We start from the raw sequence: 14874 nt of genomic DNA, 5'->3' as shown, positions 1-14874 counted from the left end.
ATAAAAGCTCACACACCATTTGCCTTCTTAACAACCCTGTCAACCTGGGTGGCAACTTTCTGGGATCTGAAAGTACATGTACCTGGACATCAAGATCTACACTACCAAGAATCTTACCATTTGCCCAGTATTCTGTATTCCTGTTACTCCTTCCAAAGTGAACCACTTCACATTTTTCCACATTAGACTCAATTTTCCACCTCTCACCCCAGCTCTGCAACTACAACATCCTTCTGCACCATCCACAACTCAACCAACCATAGTGTCATCTGCAAATTTACTAACCCATCCTTCTACACCCTCATCCGGGTTGTTTATAAAATTGACAAACAGCAGTGGAACCAAAACAGATCCTTGCTGTACATGACTAGTAAATGACCTCCAGGATGACCATTTCCCATCAACCACCACCCTCTGTCTTCTTTCAGCTAGCCAATTTCTCATCCAAACCGCTAAATCACCCTCAATCCCATACCTCCATATTTTGTGCAACAGCCTACTGTGGGGAATCTTGTCAAAGGTTTTACTGAAATCCATATACACCACATCAACCACTTTACTCTCATCCACCTCTTTGGTCACCATCTTAAAGGGTAAGCATGACCTACCCCTCACAATACCATGTTGACTATCCCTAATCAGCTTACTCCTTTCTATATGGTTATAAATTCTATCTCTTATAACCTTTTCTAACACTTTATCTACAACTGAAGTAAGGCTCATTGGTCTATAATTACTAGGGTTGTCTCTACTCCCTTTCTTGAACAAGGGGACAACATTTGTTATTATCCAAAAAACCTCAGGACAATTCCTGTAGACAATGACGATATAAAGGTCAAAGCCAAAGGCTTGGCCATCTCCTCCCTAGCTTCTCAGAGAATCCTAGGATAAATCCCATCCGGCCCAGGAGACTTATCTATTTTTACACTTTCCAGAATTGCTAACACCTCCTCCTTGTTAATCTCAATCCTATCCCATCTAATAGCCTTTATCTCAGTATTCATCTTGGCAACATTATCTTTTTCTAGTGTGAATACTGATGAAAAATATTCATTTAAGCACTTCCCCTATCTCTTCTGACTCCACGCACAACTTCCCACTGATATCCTTGATTGGCCCTAATCTTACTCTAGTCATTCATTTATTTCTGATATACCTACAGAAAGCCTTAGGATTTTCCTTGATCCTATCTGCCAACAACTTCTCATGTCCCCTCCTGGCTCTTCTTAACTCTTTCTTTAGGTCTTTCCTGGCTAACTTGTAACTCCCAAGTATCCTAACTGAGCCTTCACCTCTCATCCTAACATATTCCTTCTTTGTCCCCTTGACAAGAGATTCAACTTCCTTAGTAAACCATGGCACCTGCACTCGACCACTTCCTCCCTGCCAGACAGGTACATACTTATCAAGGGCTTTTAGTAGCTGTTCCTTGAATAAGCTCCACATTTCAATTGTGCCCATCCCCTGCAGTTTCCTTCCCCATTCAATGCATCCTAAATCTTGCCTAATCGCATCATAATTGCCTTTCCCCCAGCCAAAACTCTTGCCCTGCAGTATATACTTATCCCTTTCCATCACTCAAGTAAACATAACCGAATTGTAGTCACTATCACCAAAGTGCTCACCTACCTCCAAATCTAACACCTGGCTAGGTGCATTGCCCAGTACTGAATCCAATGTGACCTCACCCCTTGTTGGCCTGTCTACATAATGCGACAGGAAACCCTCCTGCACACACTGGACAAAAACTGACCCATCTAAAGTACATGAACAATAGTATTCCTAGTCAATATTTGAAAAGTTAAAGACCCCCATAACATCTACCCTGTCACTCTCACTCCTATTGAGAATCATCTTTGCTATCCTTTTTTCTACATCTCTGGAACTATTCAGGGGCCTACAGAAAGCTCCCAACAGGGTGACCTCTCATTTCCTGTTTCTAACCTCAACCCATACTACCTCAGATATGAGTCCTCAAACGTCCTTTAAGCAACTGTAATCCTGTCCTTGACTAATAATGGAGGAGAAAATGAGGGCTGCAGATGCTGGAGATCAGAGCTGAAAATGTGTTGCTGGAAAAGCACAGCAGGTCAGGCAGCATCTAAGGAACAGGTGAATCGACGTTTTGGGCATAAGCCCTTCTTCAGGAATGAGGAAAGTGTGTCCAGCAGGCTAAGATAAAAGGTAGGGAGGAGGGACTTGGGGGAGGGGCTTTGGAAATGCGATAGGTGGAAGGAGGTCAAGGTGAGGGTGATAGGCCGCAGTGGAGTGGGGGCAGAGAGGTCAGGAAGATGATTGCAGGTTAGGAAGGCGGTGCTGAGTTCGAGGGATTTGACTGAGACAAGTTGGGGGGAGGGGAAATGAGGAAACTGGAGAAATCTGAGTTCATCCCTTGTGGTTGGAGGGTTCCCAGGCAGAAGATGAGGTGCTCTTCCTCCAACCGTCGTGTTGCCATGGTCTGGCGATGGAAGAGTCCAAGGACCTGCATGTCCTTGGGGTGTGGGAGGGGGAGTTAAAGTGTTGGGCTACGGGGTGGTTGGGTTGGTTGGTCCGGATGTCTCAGAGGTGTCCCAGGATGTTGCCTGACCTGCTGCGCTTGACTAATAGTGCCACACCTCGTCTTTTACCATCTTCTCTGTTCTTACTGAAGCATCTACATTCCAGAACCAGCAAAAACCATTCCTGTCCCTGCTCAACCCATGTCTCAGAAATGGGCACGACACTGAAACCCCAGGTACCAATCCATGATGCAAGTTCACTCACCTTATTCCGGATGCTCTCTGGTGTTGAAGTAGACACACTTCAAACCAACTTCTAACTTGCCAGTACCCTCTTGTGACTTTGAAACCTTATTTCAAACCTCACTACTCTCAATGTCCTGTATACTCAAACTACAATTTGGGTTCCCATCCCCTTGCTGAATTAGTTTAAATTCTCCCGAAAAGCATTAGCAAGTTTCCCCCCAGGATATTTGTACCCCTCTGGTTCAGGTGAAGACCATCCTGTTTGTAGAGGTCCCACCTACCCCAGAGGTTCCACTTGCTTCTGCTGGCAAATATTATGCTGTAAAACTTGTAATATTTCTGTCATTTTTAGCAAATCATCCCATTTACTCCTTGTCCACTAACATTGACAGGTATAAGACTGGCAGCAGGGAAGAATATATCAAAGAGTCAGACCCAGCGAGGTGCACTACAGAGGTGAACAGCATAGAAGAACCTTTCTCTTCAGTTGATGCCAAGTCATGCATGTAATAACAGTCTGACTTTGTACATGGCAGTGACATGAAGTATGACCTCGGTTTTTATCACAAGGATTCAGTTACAGCTGGCAACCAATTTAGAATCCCTGAAGCAGACATGAACGATGGATTGACAATAGGCAATGACAGGATAATCAGACGAATGCAGGTTTGGATGTTTTGACCCCATTGATTGCTGTAAGGTGCCCTTAAGACGGAGGCATTTTCTTGTGAGATCCACAAATCCATTCAGTACAAAATTATCAAAGCAATTACTTTTGCCACAGCGTGAATTCAACAGCACAATTTTTTTTGAATTATTTTTCAGCATTTGATAGTCTTTGGTATCTTTTAAAATTAAAATTAGGCTTAAACAACTTAAAACCTGAGCGAGCAGGGAAAGATTAGAACAACAAAGGTAATGACATTTTGCTAAAATCAGTGAACAAATCCTGCAACACTGCAAATTCCAAGATGACAGACAACCACCTAGAGACATTACGCCGTGTGAAACCACATTTGTAAACCTCTATCCCCCCTAAAGGATAAAAGCTCTATTAAACCCTTGGAAACAAATAAGTACCTGTTCCTTCTGCAGGGAATTTCATGAGGTTTCTACCGAGGTTGCTTGCAGAGAAGAAACAGTTGATTGTCAGGTCAACAAATAGAAAAATAATCTATGAAAGAAAGAGATTAATATTGTATGATTGCACACACACATATGGGAAAAATGTATCATTAATAGAGAGCATTTGCTTTTTCTGAGATATTAAAGAAAGAGTTTCTTCGAATGAAAGCGCTTAAAATATTGAGATGCAGCATGTTAGTGCTTTTAGATATTTACTAATTGAGTCATAAGAGACTGAACAGGGGTAAAGGAAATGCATATTGATTGGTGAGATGTGACAAGTGTTGTTTCTCAATAATTGGTGCTGAAACCTCAATTTTTCACATTTATAAAAAACAACAATAAGAGGGAGGTGCAGGTCCAAGTGTGCAGATGGCACTAAGTTCTAGGGAACAGTAAGTTGTAGACATGAGAGTCCAGTATTGCAAAGAGCCACAAGCAAATAAATAGGTGGGAAAATCAATAGTAAATGCTGTATGTCGTCTGAATGTATGAGGTCAGGTCAGACATCCTGCCTGAGTGGGCAAGTTGCATGCACTAATGTCTCCCCATCTCCAGCTTAATCATCTTCTCGTACTGGAGACTGACATATAGTCTTCTGCATGATTTAGTGTATTCTGCTGCCATTGCAACTACTTGGGTACATTCTGCTCTATTGTCGCTCTCTAATTGGCCACTAAAATCTTGGGGTGTTGCCATTAATCAGAAACTGTACTGGACTAGCCATAAAAATACCATGGCTGCAACAGCAATTGGGAGGCTCAGAATTCTGCAGCCTGTAACTCATTTCCTTTCTCCCCAATGTCTGCCCACAAGGCTCAAGTCAGGAGTGTAATAAAATATTCTCCTCTTGCTTGGATTAGTGCAGCTTCAACAACACTCAAGTAGCTTCATACAATCCAAGACAAAGTATCCTACTTGATTGGCACATCTTCCACCACCCTATGGGCAGAGTGGTGGCTCAGTGGTTAGCACTGCGGCCTCACAGTGCCAGGGATCTGAGTTTGATTCGGGTGATTGCCTATGTGGAGTTTGCACATTCTCCCGTGTCTGTGGTTTTACGCAAGGTGCTCCAGTTTCCTCTCACACTCCAAAGATGTGCAGGTTAGGCTGAATTGGCAATGTTAAATCACCCATAGTGTCCAGGGATGTACAGGCTGGGTGGATTAGTCATGGGAAATGTAGGGTTACGGGGATAGGGTAGGCAAGTGGGTTTGAGTGGGACGTTCTTCGGAAGGTGCAGTGTGGACTCAATGGGCCAAATGGTTTGTTCCATAATATGGGGATTCTACGATTTAACATTGCACTGTACACAATCAAACAGTGGCAGCATCTGTACCATCTACAAGATGCACTGCAGCACCTCACCAAAGCTCCTTGAGAACACGTACTAGACCCATAACCTCTACTACATGAAGGAAGAAGGCATCTGATGCTCAGGAATATGACCAACTGCAAGATCTGCTGCAGGTCACACACCAGTCAGATTTAGAGCTATATCTCCATTTGTTCACTGTTGCTCAATTAAAGTCTTCAAGTACCATCCCTAATAGCTTTGTGGTATACCTACCAAACATGGGCTGCAGGAAGGGAGCTCTTTATTGCCTTTTGTCACTTAGAATTGACTGATAATGTTGAATGGGCTTCACAAAAATATCACCCTCTCAGCCTGACCATAAAAGCTCACTTACTAATGTAATGAAATATGCATTAATGCACCTATTATATCATGACATTACTCTTGATTAAAATATTTTTCAGAACTTTTGCAAATCGCTTTTGCTTTGATTTAAATATATGGGTCCCTGTAGTATGTTTATGGTAGAATGTTTAATGGATTGATACTAACATTGGTTGAAAGGAAAGCCAAGGATGCAAGGAATTTTAGGGAAATCTGTAAGAGAAACATGATTCGCAAGCTCCAATTAGATTCTTCTGAAATGGAGCTGAGAACTGATTTGAAATGGGTTCTGAGGAAGGGTCACTCAAAATACTAACTGATTTCTCTTCACAGATACTGCCTAAAAACTGCTGAGTTTCTCCAGCAATTTTTGTTTTTGCTTGTTTCTTTTAAAATGCAACATGCTGCAAATGTCTGGCCTGATTTTCTATTTAATTGTAAAAATAAGTTAAAGAAAGATTTTGCATTTGTATATTTATACTTATACAACCACAGGATGTCTCAAAGCCCATTACAGTTCATGAAGTAATTTGAAAGTGCAGGAACTACTATAATGTAGGAAACACAGCCATTTTTAACAAAGCGAACTCCCACAAACCACAATGTGATTATGACCAGATTCTCTGCTTTTGTGCTGTAATTTAGCCCAATGCTTCCATTGTTCATCTGCAGTGGGCATGTAGGATATCAGTTTAACCAATCACAGGGAAGATAACAGCACTAACAACACAGCAATCCCACAGCACTGCAGTATCAATATTGATCTTTACCTTGAAATGAGACTTGAACAGTAACCTTCTGATTGTGAAATAAATGTGCTACCTACTGAATTACAGCTGATACATACCTTTGGACAGGTATTACTTCACAACACATAAAAAGGAAATGGTTGTGCGCAGGTATTCACTTCAATGCTTATACTCATGTAATGATGCTGACAGCATGGTGTGAAACTGGCGTGAGGAAACAAAATTTGCTACGGCAAAACTAGTGAATTTTAGAAAACATACATCCCATAAACATCTGTCATTTTAAATGCACTTGCTCTCCCAAATGTAATACATGTAAAATTGTCTAAAATTATTTTGCAGATGAGTTTAATTGCTGATAATAAAGGATTGGATCTGATGAAGTACAAGAACACATTTTTATGCATGTATGAAATTGGATTCAGATCCACACTGAGTTGTACAGATTATCACTCACACCAGTCAATTACTATTGTTAATAATAAAATGAACTCATTGTATATATTCACTGTTTGACATTGAGTTTCTATTTGCTTCTTCTAGTTATTGTCTCATGAACATGCCAACTCCCTCCACCTCATGAGGTGCTGTTCATGATGAAGCTTGCTACCATCATTGTCTTTAAATGGCATTAACTCCAAGGTCTGTGTGATCTTGTGTGGTGGAGGAAAAGCACTCCCTAGTCTAACTAGAAGAGCCTCTTACAGTGAGCAATCTATTGTTAATTGTGTGTTAGAAACTAGTTCAGATTGCATTGATACAAATGACACTGTTACAGAGATTCGGAGGTGGAACTGATTGTTAAAAGTTAGTCTGTGGAGATCCTAAACTGTTCTGCCCACATAGCAACATGACATCATCATGTATGGCATACCTTTGTATTCACCCTTTAAGAGTCATGCGTCTCAGTCTCAATCTGGTAGAATCGGCTATGTTAAGGCAAAATATTTGAGAAATGTTTAAATGTTATTTAAAGTCAGAGACGTTTAATTGCAGGTGATCTTTTGTGCTGGTTTGACGTTTAGTTCCATCTGACTAGACCCTGGCTTGAATAGCTAGTCACATCACCAGCTTCATATTGTATGGTTCAGTTGACCATGATGGTTAGGGAACACTCACTTGACTAGTCATTTCCTGAGGTGTACAGGCACTAACTTGTAAGCATATTTATAAACATTTTAATATCAGAAAGTATACACTGAGAAGCTTACTACTGCACACTGGTGAGTTTGCTAATTGTTTCAATATAATTTTTTTAAACATTACTTTTTAAGTGATTTTAGATCGGGCTATCTAGAGGTAAATGACAAGGCATCCTTATCAAAAATTCTGAAGAAGAGCATGACCAAATGGTGAACAGACTTGGTGAGACAAATAGCCTCATGTTGCTCCTTTTTCTTATGGTCTACATCTTATATCATGATTCCAAATGGTGCGGGGGTAAAATTGGTGGATAGGTTAGGGGAGGCCAAAGATCGCGGTGTTGGAGGAGATTACACTCCAATCAGGATGAGGCAGGTCTGATGCCTCAGATTAGGGAAACCATGGGTTTTGGAGTCAGGCTAGAGAAGTGGAGCTGTGAGTATGGAGTGAGGGGGTTATGAGAGGCCTGGGAGAGAAGGTAGTTGGCAAGGTCTTGATCACAGAGGCTTCTCAAACTGCGAACCATGAAGGCACTGACTCCCCCTTGAATCTCCTAAATTCCAGCACTGGGGAAGCTGCAGGGTTCCCAGACATTCTGGAAGCCCATTCGTTATAGGATAGTTCTACCATCTCAGGAATTAGTCCAGTCAATTAGGTTCACCAGGCAGAAGATATAGTGACTATGGAACAGGAGAAATCCCTGTTTGTCTTCAAATTAGGCATGGAATCATGAGCATTCATTTGATTGACTGGAAGAGCCTCCATTTAACATCTCATTGACAAAAGAAGAATTGGAGTAAATAGAATCAGGATGATTGAAAGTAACTAATGGGAAGGAAGAAAACAAATGTTATTGTAACAATTGTGATGTAGGATGTACTTTTCCAGTGGGAGATCCACAGAACAGACATTGGCCTACAAGCTGTTTTGAGCATGTTAAGTAATATATATTGTACACAAGATTTGTACACAAGTCCCTTCATGATAAGCTGGAATGCCATTGAAGTAGCTAAACAGATGCAATGGACTGCTGCAAGGAAATAGAAGATATAATGGGGGACCAGTCATACTAAACCAGTCCTATAGATCTTGAAGTTGTCAGCTGAACAACAAATTAATGAAGACCAGGGAATAAACCTACAGCTGAATTGGCTGAACATGAACTGTGAAACAGAAAACATGTGTACGGGCAAAATTAAGGTGCATAAGTCGTCATATAAATAAAAAAAACTCTTAATTTCAATTATGTAGGCAATTAAGACAGATTCTATAATGTGCTGTGAGCTGGGTTGTATGATATTAAGGCAGGAAGAGATAAGATAATATTTTAACCAATTAATGGTCCAAGCAAATTCTATCAGACATTTTAACAGCCATAATATTAAATGCAATGTGCAGATTAATTCTCAGTAATCTGTTGACAAAATACAAAATGCTGCTATACAACATCAGTCAGACAGCACTGTCATTCTCTCAGGCATGCAACAACAGACATTATAACTGTGTACCTGAGTCATTTTCATGCTGTGTTCCACATATCACAAGAGTTGCCCCCACAAAAGATGCATTTTTATAAAACATAAATATATCGGAGCTATAATGTACCTTGTGGATGGTTATTCATTCTAATAAATATGTTATTGGTACTGTATCTGAAACAGATTCTAAGACAGTGTCTCCTTTACAAACCATCAAACTAAAGGTCTCCCAGACTAATGTACTTAATTCCCTCAGGACCAGGGACATTATAACAGACTCTCAACTCCTTGAATATCTTCCCCCCCGCCCCATGGCCGCCACACCATTTCATTTCCCCCTGGATAATTTCATTTTTGAACTGAAGTACCTGTCAATTGAAAGGAGGAACAAATAGTGCAGATGATTTTAGGTGGTGGGTAATTTGATCATAACTGATTTTAAGTGGTCATCTGATATAGAAGAGATGAGCCCAAAAGATTTATCACATGGACTTGGGTGACTTAACATATAGTCTTGTTAAATGCCATGCTTGTTCAGGAGCCCAATTATATTTTTCATGGACTTCAGTTTATTAAACTCCAATTCACTTACCACTGAAATAATTCATACCATTCTCATTTTCTTTTGTCATCTTGACCATAATTTTAAACCCAAAATCTAGAATTCCTTCATAAATTCCTCTCACACTCCACTTTCAGTTCTTCAAGCGCTTTCTTAAATCCTCTACTCGATCAAATCTTTGACCATCCTCATCAGTCATTCCCTCTTTATCTCAACCCTGTAGATTTTCTTTGACAGCTATGGTGCCATAATTGCTGTTGTAGCTGAAGATTCCAACTTCTACTGTCTTCCTTTATCTTGACACATTTCTCTGAGTTGTCTGCATGTTTCCTCTTCAGCTCCTTTATAACAACTTGCTGCTTTGTGATGGACCAGCTGCTCTCCAATTCATACTCTTTATTCCAGAGATCATAGCTGGGTTTTCATTTCCCTGCTTCTGCATTCTGCTGTCTCCTCCTTCCCTGTCAACTAAAACAAAAGGAGGAACATCACTGGCTAATGAGCAGACAATGATGAATGTGGGGTTGCTCACTGAGCGGATGGTTCGCTTTCAGACATTTAGTCACCATATTAGGTAACATCATCAGTGAGCCTCCAGATGAAGCATTGGCAGCATGGCCCACTTTCTAATTATGTGTTTCGGTTTCCTTGGGTTGATTATGTCATTTCCTGTGGTGATGTCATTTCCTATTCTTTTTCTCAGTGGGGGGCAAATGGGATCCAAGTCAATATGTTTGCTGGTAGAGCTCCGGTTGGAATGCCATGCTTCAAGGAAGTCCCGTGGGTGTCTCTGTTTGGCTTGTCCTAGGATGGATGTGTTGTCCCAGTCGAAATGGCGTCCTTCCTCATTTGTATGTAAGGATACTAGTGAGAGAGGGTCATGTCCTTTGATGTTCAAAATCTGGATACATGCCGAAGGGATATGTTCACACAAAGTCCCAGAAAAGGCAGACATTATAACTGAGAGTAACAAACTAATGTAAATTACATTGCGCTTGCCACAATAGCAAAGAGAATATACCACACAGAGGGATTTCAAACAGCTTACATCAATCACCTTCTCTGAACTCCCATAGGACAATATTTCAGGTCAAAACTTCAACATAGAGTCATAGAGTCCAACTCGTCCATGCTGACCAGACATTCCAATCTGATCTTGTCCCATTTGCCAGTGTTTGTCCCACATCCCTCCAAACCCTTCTTATTCATACACCCTTCCAGATGCCTTTTAAATGTTGCAATTGTACCACTCTCCACCACTTCCTCTGGCAGCTTGTTCCATACACACACCACCCTCCATATGAAAGAAACTACCCCTTAGATCCTTTTAAAATCTTTTCCCTCTCACATTAAACCTATGCCCTCTAGTTTTGGATTCCCCCTGTCCTCAGAAAAAGACCTTGGTTATTTACCCTAACATGTCCCTCATGATTTTATAAACTACTATAAGGTCACCCCTTAGCCGATACTCTAGGGAAAAAAGCCCCAGCCTCTTCAGTCTTTCCCTATAGCTCAAAGCCTCTAGTTCTAGCAACATCCTTGTAACTCTTTCTTGCACCCTCTCAAGATTAACAACATCCTTCCTAGAGAAGGGTGACCAGAATTATATGCCACATTCTAAAATGGCCTCATCAATATTCTGTATAGCAGCAACATGATATCCCAAATCCTATACTCAATACACTGACCAATAAAGAGTGCTAAATGCCTCCTTCACCATGTTGTCTACCTACGACTCCACTTTCAAGGAACAATGCACCTGCACCCATAGATCTGTTTGTTCAGCAGCGCTTATGGGGAAAGCACTGGCCTAGTGGAATTATCACGAGGCAATTAAACCAGAAACTTAGCTCATGTTCTGGGGACCTGTGTACAATTCCCACCATGGTAGGTTGTGCAATTTGAATTCAGTAAAGAATCTTGAATTAAAGGTATAATGATCACTGCAAAACCATTGCTGATTGTTGGAAAAAACTCATCTGTTTTGCTAATGTCCTTTAGGGAAATAAATCTCTCTTCCTACTCCATGTGACTCCAGTCCCATAGCAATGTGATTAACTCTAAACTGCCCGTGGGCAATAAGGGATGGGCAATAAATGCTGGCCTAGCCAAAGATGCCCACCTCCGGTGAATGAACAAAAGAAAAACTCCCCAGTGTCCAACCATTAACTGGACAAGTCTTGCCCTGGTTTTTCTTACCAAAATGTATTGAACAAGTCTTGGAGTGGAGTAGGCAGTGTGTTGTACAGCACAAGTTGACCTGCTACAGCGTACGTTTTGTCAGCGCGAATTTGCTATAAAACGATTGACGAATTGTGGATGTTGTTTAGATAATGCAAACTTTCTACTGAATGGGTAAAGTGATTTTTTTATTAACAATCTTCTCTAGCATGGCTTTCTATTTTGTTTTGTGGTAGCGCGATTTTCTGTAGTGTGAGGTTAGAGAGGAACATATTATAGCAGTACAGCCTGTATAGCAAGTGTATAAGAATATTTGAACAGAGAATATAATTGTTCCTAAAGGAAATTCTTGCAGTAATTGAGTCTGAGTTTTCTGAAGAACGATCATACATGTCTTGGTAGTTAATTCTGGAAAGTACATTGCTTTGGCATTTTTGTTCATACTTCAGTATGAGCCTATTGGATGGCAGAATTGGAGTTCAATGATAAGTACAAACTAACTTACGGAATTAAAAGTTAAATTAGCAGATATTCTGATTCCAGATCCTCTCAATGGGATACAGATGGTCAAGGAGGGGGGCTTAAACTGGTGATCTGAAATTGGAGTCTATACTGAAGCTGATTTCCTCTAATAAGCCTCCAAGATTGGCTACTGCCTTCAGCCCTGCCTCATGAGATAGACATCTAAGAAGAAACGGAATTAATTAAAGCAGTGGATGAAGTGAAAAGATAAAAAAGAAATCGAATGTCTGTCACCCTTCGCTGCCCTGATCCTAAACTGAATACTAAGGCTATTTGATCAATGGGATCAGGGAAGGAGATTGAACTCCGGATAGTCATAATGGCAAAGAGTTTGTGAGAGAATCATTATTTTTTATTATCATCAGGATTAGCGAACTCAATGAGTCCGGAGTCATTCAGAGTCTGTTCAGACACAAATAAAAACCTTCAAAGAATATACATTTATCTCACTAGTTTGCACACATTTACTAGATATCAGATTAGAAAACAAATCATACACAGGTACCAATTGTGGCAATTGATTAAACATGAGCAATGAGCATGGGATAAAAGGTGGATCATTCATCATCTTATTTTCAATCAAAATAAATGCACGGTGAGCTGTGGTCAGGTTTACCAGGTGTAAAGTAGCCATCTATAAAACAACTGCTGGAGACAGGCAGATGAAAGATGAGTAAACTTGTATGCAACATTATAATGTTAGGATCCATTATACCATCCTTAGGTCATTCTGGATTAGTGGTGCTGGAAGAGCACAGCAGTTCAGGCAGCATCCGAGGAGCAGTAAAATCCTTAGGTCATGTCAGCTGCTGATTCTTTTTTCTGAAGTTTTTTTTAATGACAATTTTCCAATGTTGCCCTTGTCCCTCATTTTACTCAGTTTGTTCTTTCATATCCTTCACTTCAATCAATGACTGGGGACATAGATTTAAAGTCGGGGGAGCGGGGGGGGGAATGGATATGAGGAACCTGTAACTCACTGCCTGTCGGGTTGGCAAAGGGAGAAACCTTCAAAACATGTCAGTAGTATTTACATGTACACTTGTGATTCCCAGGCAATCAAGGCTCTGGGCCAAGTGTTAGAAAATGGGTTTTGAATAGTCAGGTGATTGTTTCTGATGGGTGCAGACTCGATGGGCCGAAGGGCATTTTTCTGCAGTGTAGACTTCTGTAAGACTCGATGAATTTGCCTGATCTTGGAGACAGGAGGAGTACAGCTGACGTCTTTTTCAATTGCTTCTCTGTCCCCTCAAAATGGGGTGGAAGTCTAACTCTGACCTCAGTTGATGCTATCCCAAGTGGAGTTATAGTAACTGATGACAGCCTAATAAGGATAAAGAAGTTTTGGAGTGCTGGGGCTTAATTCCGTGATGATATTTAACCTCTTTCTGGAGTTATCCTCCCTGGTCCAGGAAACCCAACAGAGCAAGTGGGTCAAGCTCCAAGCTTTCCAGCCTCATTAACCTATTGAAAAACTTGCCCCCCCAACCCCCCACCTCCTGGGAATTGGTTGACTGAGATTCCAATCTCAGCAAAATAGGAGTCTGTGGCTTCCAACCGTGCCCAGAATTTTTCTCAGTTAAACAAGTTTTACCCAACACCCACTTCCACGTCCTCATCAGCATTAAAATTACTCACAGAGCTGAGGAAACAGAGAAAGCTGTTTGATGACATTGTCACTGTGGAGGCTAAACATCTCGCTGCCTACAGTAAAAAAATGGCTCACATCTAACCAAGACAGAAGGAGCATGTCTCTATCCGACATTTTTCCTTCCAGTGCGCATCATCCATTTTCTCAAACTTTGTTATCACCCTGGTTGAGTCTAAAGTAGCACAAAAGTCATTGAGCAAATTGCAGGTCTGCTGTGCCACATCAATGTTGCTTAAGTACTGTATTTGTTAGGAAGGAGGTATATGAGCAAAGTGCAACTCAATACAGTGCAGTTAACAAGGCTTCTGATATTTTGATGGAAGAAACAAGAATTTATTGAGCGCAATAATGGACTGAAATTCACAGGTCTTTAATGCACAAATAAAATGTGCCTTAATGGTTATTGCCGCCTTCAGGCAACTATTCAAGCACTCCTAAATGTCAGGGTGCAGATCATTTTATACAGCACAACAGACATGTTTAAAATAAAGGATTAACGCTTAAATCCTGTAATGTTGGAAGTCTCAGAAATTCAATTGACCTGCACCGATTTCTCAGGTTGAACAAAGACACATGCTGGTGGGCAACATGGGCAGATTCAACTGTTCCTGGCACCTGGCCAATTGACGTCAGGAGCATCTGTGAAAACAAATTGTCCAGCACTGAATGGCACAGATTCCACTTGATGATATTCAACAGCCAGCTATCATCAAATTCATTTGTTTTGGTCATAGCAGTGAATTTGAACTGAATTGGTTAACAACAGGAATGGAATAATGTTGTATTTACTTTTTTATTTTCACCCATTTTCCCAGATAGCATACAGTCATGATAATAATTGGAAAAAGTAATGGAGGCTAAATTGATCAGGGTGATAATACATTTGGTGCCCAGTCGACCCTTCGATTACCCTGGACGGGTAAGGCACCTCAAAGACTGGAACAACAAGTGGAGCTAACAGCTGGTATTTGGTAACATACAGAGGAACCTCAATTATCCGGCATTCGATTATCACAATATTGGATTATCTGGTGAGAT

General features: G+C 40.9%; 1 protein-coding gene across 1 annotated transcript in view; it reads right to left on the bottom strand.

The window, feature by feature from the left end:
- chrm3b (cholinergic receptor, muscarinic 3b) overlaps positions 1-14874 on the bottom strand; it is a 746602-nt gene that overhangs the window by 704869 nt on the left and 26859 nt on the right. The window contains exon 2 of the mRNA XM_087991240.1: positions 3825-3918. The gene's annotated coding sequence lies outside the window, so the exon portion shown is untranslated. The remainder of the gene's footprint in view (positions 1-3824; positions 3919-14874) is intronic.

Source organism: Chiloscyllium plagiosum, unplaced genomic scaffold, assembly GCF_037043375.1.
Source record: "Chiloscyllium plagiosum isolate Xiang-an unplaced genomic scaffold, Cpla_swu_hap1 HiC_scaffold_10, whole genome shotgun sequence".
Lineage (NCBI taxonomy): Eukaryota > Metazoa > Chordata > Chondrichthyes > Orectolobiformes > Hemiscylliidae > Chiloscyllium > Chiloscyllium plagiosum.
The sequence above is the reverse complement of the archived record's forward strand: the minus strand, read 5'-3'. Positions and strand labels throughout refer to the sequence as shown.